General features: G+C 52.1%; 1 long non-coding RNA gene across 1 annotated transcript; it reads right to left on the reverse strand.

Moving 5' to 3' along the window:
• Window positions 1-220: 220 nt before the first annotated feature.
• On the reverse strand, window positions 221-13,880 carry LOC148107723 (uncharacterized). The gene is made up of 3 exons (XR_015721873.1): window positions 13,397-13,880; window positions 7,248-7,335; window positions 221-590 (listed from the first exon to the last, which is right to left on the reverse strand). It is a non-coding gene; the product is annotated as an uncharacterized LOC148107723 (long non-coding RNA).
• Window positions 13,881-14,965: the final 1,085 nt, after the last annotated feature.

The raw sequence follows: 14,965 nt of genomic DNA on the forward strand, positions 1-14,965 counted from the left end.
GAGAGGGGATCCAGCACGGGGGTTCAGAGTAAAGGGCTCCGGAACCAGGCTGCCTGAGTTCTGCTCCCATCACTGCCACGTACTTGACCAAGTTGTTGAATCTCTCTGTGTTTGTTTGTTCATTCATAAAACGGCCATCATAAACGTCACCACACATAGGGTTGCTATGAGAGTTCAAGCATTGTATAAATGTAAAACACTTAGGATGGGCTGTGAGACATAGTAAATGGTCTGTATTTGCTCATTTTCCTATTATATCGTGCAGGCATGGGGTGGAGGGAGTGACAACTAGTTTAGGCTTTTGCGGTTGGTTATCCCCTCATTTGAAACATCCTTTCTTACCTTTTCTTTGCTGCCAGGCATTCTCTCCTCCAGAAAGTGTTCCTTTCCTGCCGCTGCCCTCCCCGGTGTGGGTAGTGACCTGTGTGGACACGCACAGCCCCACACCCACACTGCACTGGGATTGCCGGCGTCTGGATTATCAGTATCTTCTCCGAGCTGACAGAGGACCTTGGAACAGGCAGGACCTTCTAGATGTGTAGTGACTGTTCCTGGAACAGGGTGTGGCACATGGTGGATGCTTTCAGTACCTGAGAGTGAAAATAGACTGCATTTATCTGATTTAGAAACAAAACTGCTTTCAAATCCAAAGCCATTTACCAGCACGGTCCGTGTGCCTGGGGGGGGAATACTTTGCCAGCCACAGAGAAAGGAAATTCTCAAGATCTACTCCCCCCCCTCCGCCCCAGCCCCCATTCCCTCCGGAAGAAGCAGCTGAGATTCTTCTCTCTGAAGAGAAATTAATTCTACCCACAAAAAAAATCCCCAATGAGCTTCCCAGGGAGGCCATTAGCAAACCACAGTTACCCACTGGCAGGAGTTCCTTCCTGTGCAAATCCCACTGAGTCACCGCTGAATTCTTTTCTCCTGTGGAGCAGCTGGCCCAAGCCTGAGGGATGGCCAACAATTACAGGAGAGTAAATATTTCAGCAGTGCGGAGTCAGGTTCTCAACAGCCAACAGGAAGCTGTTTCTCTTTCCTTTAAACTGTTTGTTAAACCACAAGGTTAACTCCAGCAGGGGGATACATTCTCCGGCTTCCTCCTGCAATTCACCAGCTACTTCCGGGCTGAGGTTTTCCAGGCTTTGGCAAACCTCTGGGTAAACGGCAGGTGGGGTGCTCCCCCCTCGAGGGACCACGGGAAGCAGGTGGGGTGCTCCCCCCTTGAGGGACCACAGGAACCAGAGGCAAATCCCATCTCTCCCGGGAACCAGCTCTGGTACCTTCAGCAAATCATTGTGCAGCGTCCTGGACTTCAAGTTCAAGAAAATGGGGCTAGAAACACCTGCCTGCGTGTTGCAGAGAGGCTCACGGGATTTAGAGAACATGGAAGGGGCCAGCTCCAGGGCTGGTACACGGAAGGCGATCAGCAAACTTTACGTCTACCCCAGAGCCGTTCCCCTCATCTCCTCTCTAACAAAGCTCCCGTTCTGTTAAATGGATAAAGGGAGCCCAGGCCATGGTAATCCTAATCCCCTTCCATGACTGGGAAGAATATAGGATGCACTATATTGGCCAATGAGACATGAGGGGACATAGGCTGGGGGAGGGCCTTCTGGTAAATGGATCCTCACTTCCAAAAGGGGTACCTTAAGAAGAGACATCAGCAAAAGGGGTGATCACCAATATTCCCCCTCAGCAACAATATTTTGGCAGCCATCCATGACAAAAGTGCCTCTGTGGGAACTTGGGGTTCCAGGGAGGAGATTGTGAAACCCTCAGGGAGCCAAGACCAAGAAGGACCATGACGTAGAGGCAGCCCTTGCCCACGTCGCAGACTCGCTGACCGTGGTCCTGGCTATAGGCCAGAAACAGTCCCATCCCCCTTGTGGACTAGGCTCCAACCCCAGTTGGCCTTGGTCCTGTCACCAGCACCATCCAACAAAGGGACCAACTGGAGTCATGCCTGCCTGTGGCCCACGTGACAGTCTTGCTGACCCCCATTCCCAGCTGTGGGCCCTGAATCAGCCCATGACCTGGCTCTAGTCCCTCCTAGGCCCCAGGCCTGCCCACCTGGTGACTCAGCAGGAGACACACCCATCCATGCCCCTGAGGCAGGCCTACTGACCATGGTCTGAGTGCAGATCCTGAAATGGCCCTGAAATCTGGCTCCAGCCCCTCTCCCCTTTGGGCCAGGAACACTCCTGTCTGCTCAGGGACCTCGGGAAGATGTGTCGTTCTGTGCCCTCAGAGATAGACCTGCAGACCTTCATCCCAACTTGGACCCCAATGCAGCCCTGCAACTCAGTTCCAGATCTTCTTGGCCATCATCCAGGACCAGTTCTGCCTGCCCTGGGATCTTCTCAGCAACCTGTCAAGAGCGTTCCAGGATTCCAGGGGGAACCATTCCCATATGTGTACCCAGAACAGGCCCACTGTCTATAGACCCTGAAATAGACGCTTTCCCAGCGCCAACCCTACTTATCAATTACCTGAAGGCTATTCCATTCACTGAGGGACCAGACAGAACACAAACTCACCTAAGCTCCTGGTGACAAGCCTACCAACCACAGACCCTACTGCAGACCAGTAGCAGCCATGTGACCCAGATCCAACCCCATTCAACTGCAATCCCAGAGACAATACCATCAGCCTGAGGACCTGACAGGAGAAGTCTTTACCAGATGAAACCAGTCCATAAATATTAGAAGAGAACAAAAAATAAATAAATATTGGAAGAGATGTTTGCTCTTTCAGATGCAGACACCAGTGCAAGGCTACGTGGATCATGATATGTCAAACAAACATGACATCACCAGTGGAAACTAACAAAATACCAGTAACCAACCCCAAAGAAATGGAGGTCCACAAATTGCCTGACAAAGAGTTCAAATTAACCATCTTAAAGAAGCTCCATTAGTTGCAAGAGAACACAGATTGGCAACTAAATGAGATCAGGAACGATGCTTGAACAAAACGAGTTTAATAGAGAAATAGAAACCACAGAAAAGAACCAAACAGCAATCAGCAGTGAACTTGAGACAAGTTATGTGAAACTATCCAGTGAGAGGAACTGCTATGACTTTGTTGAGTTAGTATTTGTTAAGTGGAATGCAGGGTGCCAGATGGTTAGCCGTAGTTCAATAAAAGGCCACAAGAGAAAATGAAATAGAGAAATTTATTACTCTCAATTCCCTAAGGAAATACATAGCATTCTTTCCGGGCCAGATAAGACATCAAAGTAGAGGGTAGGCAGACAGAGAACAATAGGAGAGGGCACATGCCTTCATTAGGGTCTGTGGTTAGAGAGGTTTGGGGTTCCCCAGCTAAGTCTGGATTGATTGGGTCAAACCAAAAAGAGCAAGATTTTGGTAAACCCCACAGGGGGGTCTTATCTAAGGAGTGCATAAGGGGAAGGCCCTGGGAGGTAGAGAGACTGTTGAGCACAAGGGCTGCTGGGAAGTCACATCAGGAACTTTCATTGACTTGTGACTCTGCAAGCTATTATCTAGAACATACGCTTGCATGAGGGGTTGATGTCAGTTTAAGGCCCTTCCAGGCTGCCTGGGCAACCAAAATGGATGCCAAGATAGCACTACCATGGAGTGGCTTAGCTAAACTCTTGACAGGAACAAGAAGAAAAAAGAATGAAAAAGAGTGAAGAAAACATCCAGGACCTATGGGATATCATCAAATGAACTAATCTAATACACAATAGGGGAGTCCCAGAAGGAGAGAGACAGAAAGTTTATTGATACAAATAATGCCTGAAAACTTCTGAAATCTTGGGAGGGATATGAACATCCCGATACATGAAATTCAAAGGATCGACCCAAAGAAAATTACCCTAGATACATTATAATCAAATTGTTAAGAGGCAAAAGGATACCTCAAAAGGAAGTGCGTGAATGTAGTAAGGAGGTATTTTGTATTACCAGATGTTAGTGTCTGTCTGTGATGTCTGGAAGTGCTGCAGCCATCTTGTGACCATGAGGGGACGAGCTTGAGAATGACAGCTACCACACAGAGATGACGGAGTAGAAAGACAGAAAGGACGTGAGGCCCTGATGATATCATTGAGCCCCTGAATTAAGCAATGCTGACGCTACACTATTTCTGGTTCCACTCTAATTTCTGGTTATGTGAAATGATTGACGCCCTTCATTGTTTAAGCAACGTTTAATAGAGCCATCTACTACAGGCAGCTGAAGTCATGCTAATAAGAACACCCACCAAGACTAAAAGCTCAGATTTGTGGCATATTTTATCATGGGAACTTTATCTGGCTCTCTATTCAACTAGCCAGATGCATACATAACATGCTGTCTCAGAGTCCGCAATGTCACGTAAAGTAAAAAAAACAAAACAAAACAAAACAAATAAAGATACAAGAACATTTAAAAAAAATTTTTTTTTAAGATTTTAATTATTTGTCAGAGAGAGAGAGAGAGCACAAGCAGGGGCAGCGGCAGACAAAGGGAGAAGCAGGCTCCCCGCTGAGCAAGAAGCCCAATGCAGGACTCGATCCCAGGACCCTGGGATCATGACCTGAGCCAAAGGCAGATGCTTAACCAACCAGCCACCCACCCACTCCCTTCTTGAGTCATTTTAAATCCACAATATAAATCATAGCCATGATGATGATGATGGTATCCGTGCTGATTAGGATTTTTAGTTGCAGGCAATAGGGTCTCATCTATCCAGTTTAGATGGAAGCAGAATTTATAATGGTTGTTAGGTGCTCAGAGAATCTCCAAGAGAGCCAGAGACTAGGGCCTGGAGGCCACATGTCCGGGAACAGCATCCAAACGGCCCTCCTGCGCTGCTCCTCGCTCGCTGAGGTCTCGTGGCCTCTGGGTACAGACCCCGCAGATGCTGTGCACAGGACGCAGCTGTTGTGTCCTTGGGCCCTGCTGGCTCTGAGATCTGGAAGCTCCCGCTGCCCATACCCTCCGCCATCCTCACCAGGAAAGGAATCCGTGTGGGCTCTGCTTCCTCGGCTTCCTTCTTCCAAATCAATGCCTTGCCTGCATGCCTCTGATGGTCTGCGGGTAGCCTACATTCTTAGCTTCAAGCAAGGCTGGGAACTGGTTTCTGGTCTCTACCCAGGGAAGAGGGACTCAAAACGTGGCAGTATCCACAAACACAGATAAAGTGTTCCTAAACATTGAGTGACATGACAAAAGTCCATTATATCATCTATTTAGAACTTTGATTTTGCTAGAATACCCCTTTTGGACAAGCTATCGGTCTGGGGGCCTTATGGGACAACTTTGGGGTAGTAATGATCGGGTTCCCTGCCTGGAGATCTGAAGACCCGGGTAAATATCTTGGCTCCAGCACCAGCCTGCTGGGATCAAGTAACTTCCTGTACTGTTAATGGTGATCTGGTGAGCCCCCCACCCCGAGACTTCAGCATCTGGACCCTCAGACTCTCATGCCTCCTCGTGAAGGGCTCAGAACCAGGGGAGCTGGGTTTTAGTCCTGGCGTGGCTACTAACTGGCTTGGTGACCTTGAGAATATTGTAGAAACTTCTTGGACCTCAACGTCCATGCTCTTTAATGGTGGGTCGGACCAGCTGGGGTCTAGGCGTCCTTCCTACTCCATTCCTCTCCCCTAATTGTCACATCTGACAACTCTCCAAAGCAATTCTGTAGTTTCCGTTCCTTTTGTAGGAATCACCAAAAAGCAACTTCCCCAAGGAAAGCTGATGTTCAAGCATTAGTAAACTTGCTCCAAATATCTCCCAAGTTCAAAGTGACCAAGCAGTGTTTTGCAAACAGAACACCACGTCAACACCTTCTAATAATACAACCATCTCTCCCCAAAGACATGCCACCAACTCCAGCTACCCAGCTGACTCATCCACCTTGGGAAGACGGACGGCTTGGCCTTGAACACCAGCCTCTGCCACCCCTGCTGGCCTCTCTGGCCCACATGCCACATTCTACTCCACTTTCTTCCAGCGAATCCCCAGAACGCTGTGCACACTGGTGCCCAGTGAGAAGGAGAGACTTCTTTGTCTCTCGCCCTGGAACATCCATGCACTGTAAACACGGCGGCTGTGTCTCTGGAGACCCCCCGGTCCCCAGGCTGTCACGTGTAAACCACAAAGACTCACACCTCCGTTCCCACTTGCAGGCTAGGGCACAGTCTTCCCAGAGCGTGGGGGTTGGCAGGGATAGGCCTGTTTGACTGTGGATGAGCTACTAGCTCCCTTTCTGAGCTAGCTCTCTGTCTCCCCTGCACAACGGGAACAAAAATACCCACCACGAAGAATCGGCCGGTGGATGTGTGCAGAAGCTCCTAGTGGGTGCCAGGCACTTAGTAGGTCCTCAGAGAGTGTAAGTTCCCTTTCTTCCTTCAATGCCCCCTTGTTCCCTGGATCCCCCACTCTTTGCAGGGGGCTCCCAAGTAACCCCCCCACCCCGTCCCTTCAGACCTGCCTTCTGAACAGGTAGGGTTCCTTCTAGCACCAACATTCCGGGAATCCTGCTCTACCCTCACTCCCGAATTCTGTTCTGACCCCCCAGAAGCCTCACCCTGCCTGAAACCAGACCAGTGGCTTATTTAAATGAACCAAAAGAACAGTCCAAACTGATGACTGAATTATGGCAGTGCAAATACATACACACAATGAATCACTAGAACTTTCGTTGCAAAACCTTAGCTAGAGAGGGGCGGTGCTGTAGGGGCCCTAACAAGGCTTCTCGGGCTTATGGTTTCCAGTGAGTCAGAAGCCCTCCCTGGCTGGACCTCCCAGAGAGCCGGTGCTGTGTCCTTTGTGTTCTCCTTATACCTGTGACCGGAAGCTGGGATCACGGTGGGCAAGGGGCTGCGTGCCCCGGACTTGCGGGTTGGTGGCTCCACTGTGTGGTGGGTGTCACACCCCCCTGAGAACCAGGAGGCTGAGCCCGGGCCGAGGCCACCCGCATTGCCTTCCCTTGTCGTGAGGCTTTGGGGAATCACCCCTCCTCTTAGCATCCCTTCCCTCTCCCCTAAAATGCGTTCAGGAAAATGGCTGATGTCTGTTGAGCATACTCCAGACGGTTCTACGTGCATTAGCACATTCCATAGTGATCGCCGCAGCCCCATGAAACGGTTCATGACCATCCCCACTGACAGGAGAGGAAACCGAGGCATGGTCCCGGGTCGCATAACTGCTAAGCGGGCGGGGCAGGCGTTGCCCCTCAGAGCCGGCGCATTGCCCCCCACGCTGATCCCGCCCTCCCCACTGCAGGCTGACCTCATGAACTCTGAGACGAGAGCACATTCCGGGCACTCCAGCGCAGGAAGCAAAAGTCTTTACAGGACCCAGTTCTCAGGATTCCACCCTGAAAAAACATGGACAATCGTCACTGTGGCTCGCCACCGCCCACGCCGGGTGATGCCATGGCAACGTGGCAGGTTCTGGAGCCAGACAGACACGGGTGCCGATCCTGCGCTGTGGCTGTGCTGTGCTTGGGCGCCCGCGCTTACCCTATCCGAAGCTCAGTCTCCCCACCTGTGAAATGGGCCCCATCCTCTACCCTGATAGCAACCATGGTGAGGCCTACATGAATCAGGGGTGCGAAGGGCCAAGCAGGAAGCCCACCACCTGCCACCCGGAGCCTGCCCGGGGAGGTACTGACCTTGTAGACAGGGACTGCTGCCTTCAAGTCACAAAGCAAGCTTGGCGATTTGCTTAGGAAAGGCTGAGTTTCCTTGTGGGTTCAAAGGTGAGTCCTGCCCCCACCCCAACCCTCCCCTGTTTGGCCCCTCTTCCCTGTTACCTCCCCTTCTCTCTCCCTTGCAGAAAGAAAGCGGATCATTTAAAACAAGAAGGGAGAAAAGCCTTTCTCAGCATCCCCTGGCTGCCTCCCCCCCAACCTTGGCTCCAGCTGCTGTTGCCACGGTAACCCTCAAGCATCCGTCTGCCTGTGTGGGCTGTGCCTCCCCTGCGCCCTGGGTGTGCGGAGGTCTTTCCCCCTCGCCCTGGGAGTCTCCAGCAAAGCCACGTTCCGGGTTCCCCTGTCTGTCCTTAAATGTCGCAGCCAGCACCCCATCCTCCCTGCTTTCTCAGAGGTAGGAAGGACTGTTCCAAACAGCTGCCCCCAAAGCACGTGACAGCCTTCATTCTTTCGCTGCACAGATGTGTGTGGCTGGCCTGCTGTGTGTGGGCACAGGCCGAACAGAAATCTGCCAACACCGGCATGCATGAAGAGGAACCCCTCATTGTACTAAGAGGGAAACTGAGGCCCAGACAAGCGAGGAGACTGCCAGGTCCTATAGATGGCAGCAGAGCCGGTTTCAAAACCTGCCGCTCAGAACCCAGGTGAGTACTGCGCTGTGTATGCATTACCCTTGGCCAACCACCAGGCATAGACATGCCCAGGCTCTCCATGTGCAAATGCAGGGGAGCCTTGGAGCCACAGAAGGGGCAGAGCTGGCCAGTCTTCAGAACATTCCATGGTGCTCCAGCTGCAGCTGGCAGGGTTCGGGCCCAGATAGCCTCAGGAACGTCCTCTTGGCACAGCTAAGGCAGGCCCTCCCCGCCGTGGCCCGTCCCCTGCAGCAGACTTGCAGGTGTGAGGGGCACCTCTCCTGCTCCCCCTGCCCCGTCTGGCTCCCTTACCACGGGCGCAGCTGGCGCATGTGTGGCCGCAGCCAGCTCTGCTCCGCTCAACCTGCAGCCCCATCTGTGGGCTGACGTCACCTGAGCCAGGCGCGATTCCCCCTGGCGCTCTCTGCTTATTAAAACACACATGCCATCCTCCTCTCCTGCACCATTAAAAGGTTTGCTTGACAGCACAGACTCAACTTGCTCGGGAAAGGGAGGGAGGGAGAGAGGGCATCCACGGATTCTCAAAATTAACTTGCAGTGAGACATCGGCGCTGGCTCCCCTTAGGTGGCTGCTCGGAGAGGCAGATGGTTCCTAAAAGCCTCTGCTCATGCAATAAGGAACCCTTAAAAGCGAGCACCCCTTGCTCACTGCTCACCCTTCCAGGATGGACGGGACAAATGCTCAGTGAAGATCTCTATGGGTCAGGCACTGGGTGCGCGAACCAAGTCGCTGTCATCTTGCCCACGGCTTAGTGAGCACTTCTGGGTGCCAGGTGCTTGATCAGGCTTCCTGATTCCAGCTTCCACTCACACCTGCTTCCTGCCAGGGCACCCCTTCTGCCTCCTCCACTGTCCCACTCCTCGAGACCAGCCGCTTCCAATTCTGTCCGCTGCTCCGTTGCACGTTCACTTCCATAGGTACATGCTTGGTTTGGGGCATCATCTATTCACTTTCTGCTACGGAACGTGGCTCTCTCTTACCACCTCCCACACCAGCCACGCACACACTTCGTGCCTCACCCTCCCACGGTTCATTCATCATTTTGTTTACATCAGCAGCCGGTGTTGCATTATTATGATTATGGGAAGGCAAAACCAAGCCGAGTCACACTGCGTGTTTCATTTTCCTGGGTGTGGTGGCCCCAAGAATGCACGTCTCAGATCTCTTGCAGCTGCGGGAGTCTGCCTGGCTGCCCGCCCCTCTGGGTCCATTGCCACGTGTGATCCAGGCCACACTCCTGCAGCCCAGTGACTGAGCGCAGGCCTGTTCCTGCGAAACTCAAAGCTCTTCCAATGGACATCTTTGGCTGGAGAACTTGCCACCATTCCAGATGCTTCTTTCAGGGAAAGGCATGCAGTCCAGATTCTTGGGTCAGTCCTGCCCGCAGTCTGCGGGCTTTCCTGACTCCTCTGCACCCCACCTCCCCTTTGTCATTCACAGGGTCTCCCCAGTCCATTACTTGAACGTCTCATTCCATCTTGGGGTCCTTCTCACCAAACCTGACCTGTCAATCACTGTTTCTCCCCCCACACCCTTTGTCTAGGTTTTTTGTGTGCTTATCATGAATTCAACCCTGGACTCTCCTGAGAGGCTAATCTCTCCCTGATGTGTCCCAACACACCAGGTGATCTGTCAATTTCATCATGAAGTAGCCTATCCTAGAGCCTCTGACTTGCCCCAATCTGGACTGACCCCCCTGCACTGGCCACCAGCTGACTTCTTGGGGTCTCCCTTTCCTAGCATCCTGGGGATTCCGCTTTACCTCTCCCCACTTCCCTGGTTTATATGTCTCGTTCTCCCATGACTCACCCCCTCATTGGATGCAGCACATCCTTCAGAAGCTTCTCGAGGTGGGGTGCAAGAGCTGTAATGTATAAAAGTGTCTAGTCCTTCCTCACACTGTGATGAGGGTCTGGCTGGGCCTGGAGCTCTAGGAGGGAATCATCTTCCTGCAGAATTTGGAAGGCTTGGCTCCACTGTCCCCTCCCATCCGGTGCTGGTGTTTAGAAGTCTGAAGCCATTCTGATTCTCAATTCCGCACGTGGAATTGTCTCCTCTCTGAAAGTCTGTGGGATTCCTCCTTGCCCACAGTGTTCTGCAATCCTCAGGGCCGTGTGGCTTCGTGTGGGTGGGCTTATCTCCCTCCGTTGGCCTGGGCCTTGGTGAGTCTCTAAAGACCAGAAACCCAGTTCCTTCAAACCTGTGAAAGCAACCTGAATTTTTTTTATGAATGAATTCCTCCTCTCTCTTCTTTTCCTTCTTCGCCACTGCTTTTATCTAGATACCGGACGTCAAAACTGACCCTCGCGTTTCTTATCATTGAACTATCCTCCCAGCTCTGTCTTTTCCTCTGCTTTCTGGATTTCTCACTTTTTATCATGTTACCCCTTAATGGAATTTTTATTTCTGTAATCATATCTTTTAATTTCCGAGAGTTCTCTTTCAGCCTCGGAATGGTCCTTTTTATAGCATTTCCTTCTGTTTAAAGCATTCTTCCCTGCAAGAGAAGATGTTAATGATACTAATTGTTAAGACCAGCGAGGATAATTTATTTGAAGTTTACTCCTCTCTGCATCGCTTCTGTTTCTTTCAAACGACTTCGGTTCATTTGTTTTGATAGCTTTTATATATTAAGCGTGTCCTCAGATTTTCTTGGCTGATTGGTGGTATTTACAAGTAGTCATTAAAAAGCTGATGGGAAGTCTGGCTGAGATGGTGGGTGAGCTCTTGATGGTGTATTCGGTGATCTGGCTGGGCATTTTCCTTGGGAAATCCCAGATCTTACTATCAGACTGGTGACATTTCCCGGAGAGACTCCTGATGTCTCTCCAGATGCCAGTGGAGGAAGATAACGATTGTTTTCCATCCTGTTAGCAGAGCCATACCCAGATTATTTCCACGGCAGGTCCTATTTACAACCCCCTCCTCTATATGAAAAATTACATTCAGTAATAATCATGTAAGGGTTCCAATTTCTCCACATCCTTGTCAACACTTCGTGTTTTCTGTTTTTTATAATAGCCATCCTAATGTGTGTGGAGCAGACCGACTTTTAATCAGTTTTATTATTTTTGTGACGTTCTCTCCAGGCAACGTGTGCCCTTCTTGCCTGCACCCAAGGCAGACCCTTCCACTGCCTGCCCTCGAACTTGACAGACCTCCGGTGGGTGGTGTTCTCCAGCAAACCCCCCTGTTTTCCTGCATGGCGCCCTGGACATCCTAAGTCTAGAGCCCCCTGCTTTATTTCCCCAGAAAGCAAGGCTCTCACCCTCTCCTGGAGTAGGACAGGGGCACGCCCAACAAAGTGGTGGGGGGAGGCGGGAATCTAACCATTTTTTTAACTTTCCACCAATTCTCCTGTCTCTAGCCCCAAATCAGCACACCACTTCCAGTCTTCGGGGGTTCAGCTGTGTTATCCCTTTTTTCCCAGGCCCAGATGGCTCAGGATTTCGTGCCTCTGGGCTGCTCAGCCCCTCCTCTCACCTACCTGCTTTCCAGCTCAAGGTTCCAATTCTGGAAGGTGCTCTCTCCTCTCCTTCCCTCTTTGGGCCTGAGAGGCTAAGGCTTCTTAAAAACCCCTTTGCTGTGATGTTGACCGGATTTCAGAAGGGAGCAAAGCCGAACACATCTGTTCAATCTACCGTTGTTCACCAGCCCCTATTGGATCTTAACAGGCATTCTTTAATTCGAATTTTATGAGTAAAGATGAGGAAACTCATCTCACAGCCAGACGGCAGTAAGTAGTAAGGCTGGGATTCCAAACTGAGTCTGGGCTCCCTTCCCCGCGCACACTGTCCGGGATCCATAGCTAAGAGTGAGTCCTGGCAGCCCAAGCCATGTCCAGAAGGTCAGGGGCATGCGGCCGCCATGGGGATGAGCCCAGACAGGCCATTTGGGACCAAAAGGGCCAGACAAGGGCTCGTGGAGGGCGGGGTCCAGAGCCCAGGAGCTTGGGGAGATTAGCACCTGCCACCATGTGCTCATTCTGTTAGAGTTAAGGCTTTCTGCTCCTGCCACCCAATCCAGTAGTGATGGCCTGGGGCCATAATGATTTCAGAGGCCCAGGAGGAAATCCCCGGCTTCACTCCCCGCAGGGCCGACAGCACTGTGAGCCATCCCACCCACCAGGACAGGGACAGGCAGAGGCCCCCACACAGCCCCAGCTTCCTGCAGCTCTGACCTCGCCCACCGCGCCACTGGGGGTACCCAGCCTCCCTCTGCCTCGGGCGCTCCTCGATGCTGCTCCCTCCCCCACTCACAGACCCCATCCAGCCTAGTTTCCAGAGTCCCCAGGCACTGCTAAGACGTTTTTCTGTTTGCACACACCTATATCTACAAGTACTCTACACTCGGTTACCTTTTTGTGTTTGCTTGCTTCTAATTTTCAGGTTCCTTCATTTGCTCAACAAACACGGACTGAAAACCTATTATGCACTGAGTTCTAAGTGAACCCCAGGGATGCAGTCCCTGCCCCCAGAAGTTCAGGGTCGGTCACTGCAAGTCAGGCAGATAAACAGGCCGTCTCTGTGCCGTGTGGTCCGAGCTGGAATGGAGGGGAAGGGGGAAGTTCAGGGAGGACCTCAAATGCAGAAGAGGTCATTGCAATCTCTCCAAGGAGGTAACAGGTGAACTGAATCCTAAAGGGGGAGTAAGAGCTTGATTCAACTTACACCTGCTCTGCACGGAGGACTGAGGCATAAAGTTTGAATCCGTGTACTCATCCACTGATCCAAATTAACATCCAGTAGCTCCCGGCATGTGCCAGACCCCACCAAGTATGGCTGAGTCTCCAGCACGCCACTCCCCTCTGGGGGTCTGCCCCTGTGCTCTCAGCCCTCTGCAAGTGCCCCAGCGAGAACTCACCTGCTTTCTGAGGCCAGCCTCAGACCCGAAGGGGGCACTTACATCGCCTTGCACCCCCTCACGCTGCTTCCAAATGCTGTGACTCTCCCAGACCCAGGTGATTCTCCAAATGGCCTGAGTGTAACAAAACCCCCACAACCCGACCTCCGTAAAATCGCTAGGAAGCCCCTCCCTCCCCCTCCGAGAGTGGGAGGTTTCACAAACTCACAGGGCAGGTGCTCAGATGAAATTGCGAGATTGTGCGGAGTTCACCTTTGATGACAGCCACGCCAGGAACAGATAATCCTGGAGGAAGCCTCAGAGCTGACTTGAATCCGTGCCCACGGAGAGGGGATCCAGAATCAGCATGACCTTGAACAAAACTTCAGTCCCTTCCTGGACTGGGCATTTCCTCTGCATAATTAATCGGAGCGCTGTCCTTGGGACTGACAGGCTGGCCGCAATGAATTATCTGAATATTTGCTCCAGGTTCTGGGGATACGCAAAGTGATTAAAAAGGGGTTTGGAAACACGGACTTGTTTGTTCTCGTCCCCTAATTGTTTGCTAAACGATTCGCTGTAATTCCATGTCACATCTCCATGCTCCTCCAGGTAATACGTGCATAATATGGAAGCAAAATTAAAATTCCCAAATCACAAACACAGTGGGGGTGGGGGGTGGGCTGAGAAATTCCAGAAGGCATCACGCATGTGACCTGCCAATCCCAGGCACCGGTGTCGCGTCCCGTCTGGATTTGTAGACTAACCTGTGTGCAGCCTGGGGTGTCGCACAGAGGACACCCACGGGTGTACCCTACCAGCATGTGACAGGAGGCCGGGCAGTGAGTTTGCTCCTGTGCCACCGGGAGACCTGGGTTCTAACCCTGGGGTTGCCACACTGTCCCTGAGTGCAGGAAAAGCATCTGAGGCTGAGTTAGGACTAAGCCACCAAGGGTCTCACGGAGCCACGTGCCCTGACCCATCCCCCCCATCCTGCAGCTGCTCGAGCCCAGGCTTTGGTGCACAAAGAGGAGAACGGAGACCTGGGCCTGCTCTTCTCTTCTGATAGGCAAGTGGAGCCTCTCTGTGGCGAGCCCATCCCAGCAGGGCTCACAAGCGATCGGGTGATTGGGGTGGGCCCCCCAATTCCCAGAAATTCCCATCCTGCTTCCAGGTTCTTTACCTTTCAGAGCATGGACAGCGGCAGTCACTTCTGGATCCAGGAAACAGAAACCAGAGACTCAGAGCTACCAGATCTGAGACAGTCTGCAAGGTCATGGAGTCCTCTGCACATGTGAGTCCCAGCGACGGAGGGGCTGCCAGCATCCAGCGAGGGCCAACTGCTCGGGACCCACAGCATCTGGCTACTCACGCCGCACGCCACGCCTGGGTGCCCGTCCCTTGGCCTGGACCCTGGGTTCCCTGCAGACAGGGGGCTGTACCTCACTCATCTGTGTCCCCAGAAGCCAGCACCCGCCAGCCACAGAGGAGCTGCTCGGTGGATGCGGTTCTGACTTCTGTCAATCAGAATCCTCCCGGACATAGCCCCACAGGCCCAGCCTTGGTCAAGCAGTCTGCACTTAGAGCAGGCATACTCATTTCACGCCTTCTGTGTGTTATTGTGGACTTTTTCCAGCTATGTAAATTGTCTCCACAATAAAACTGGGAATTATGAATTCATATTCTCTGAATCCTTAATAATATCAGGCACAGATGTGTAGGGTATCCACATGAAAAGCTGCCAAGAGAGGGGCGGGGGAAGAGAGAAGAGAAGGGAAGGGAAGGGTTGGGGAGGGGA

Source organism: Ursus americanus, chromosome 26 (assembly GCF_024610735.1).
Source record: "Ursus americanus isolate L20-20 chromosome 26, mUrsAme1.1.p, whole genome shotgun sequence".
Lineage (NCBI taxonomy): Eukaryota > Metazoa > Chordata > Mammalia > Carnivora > Ursidae > Ursus > Ursus americanus.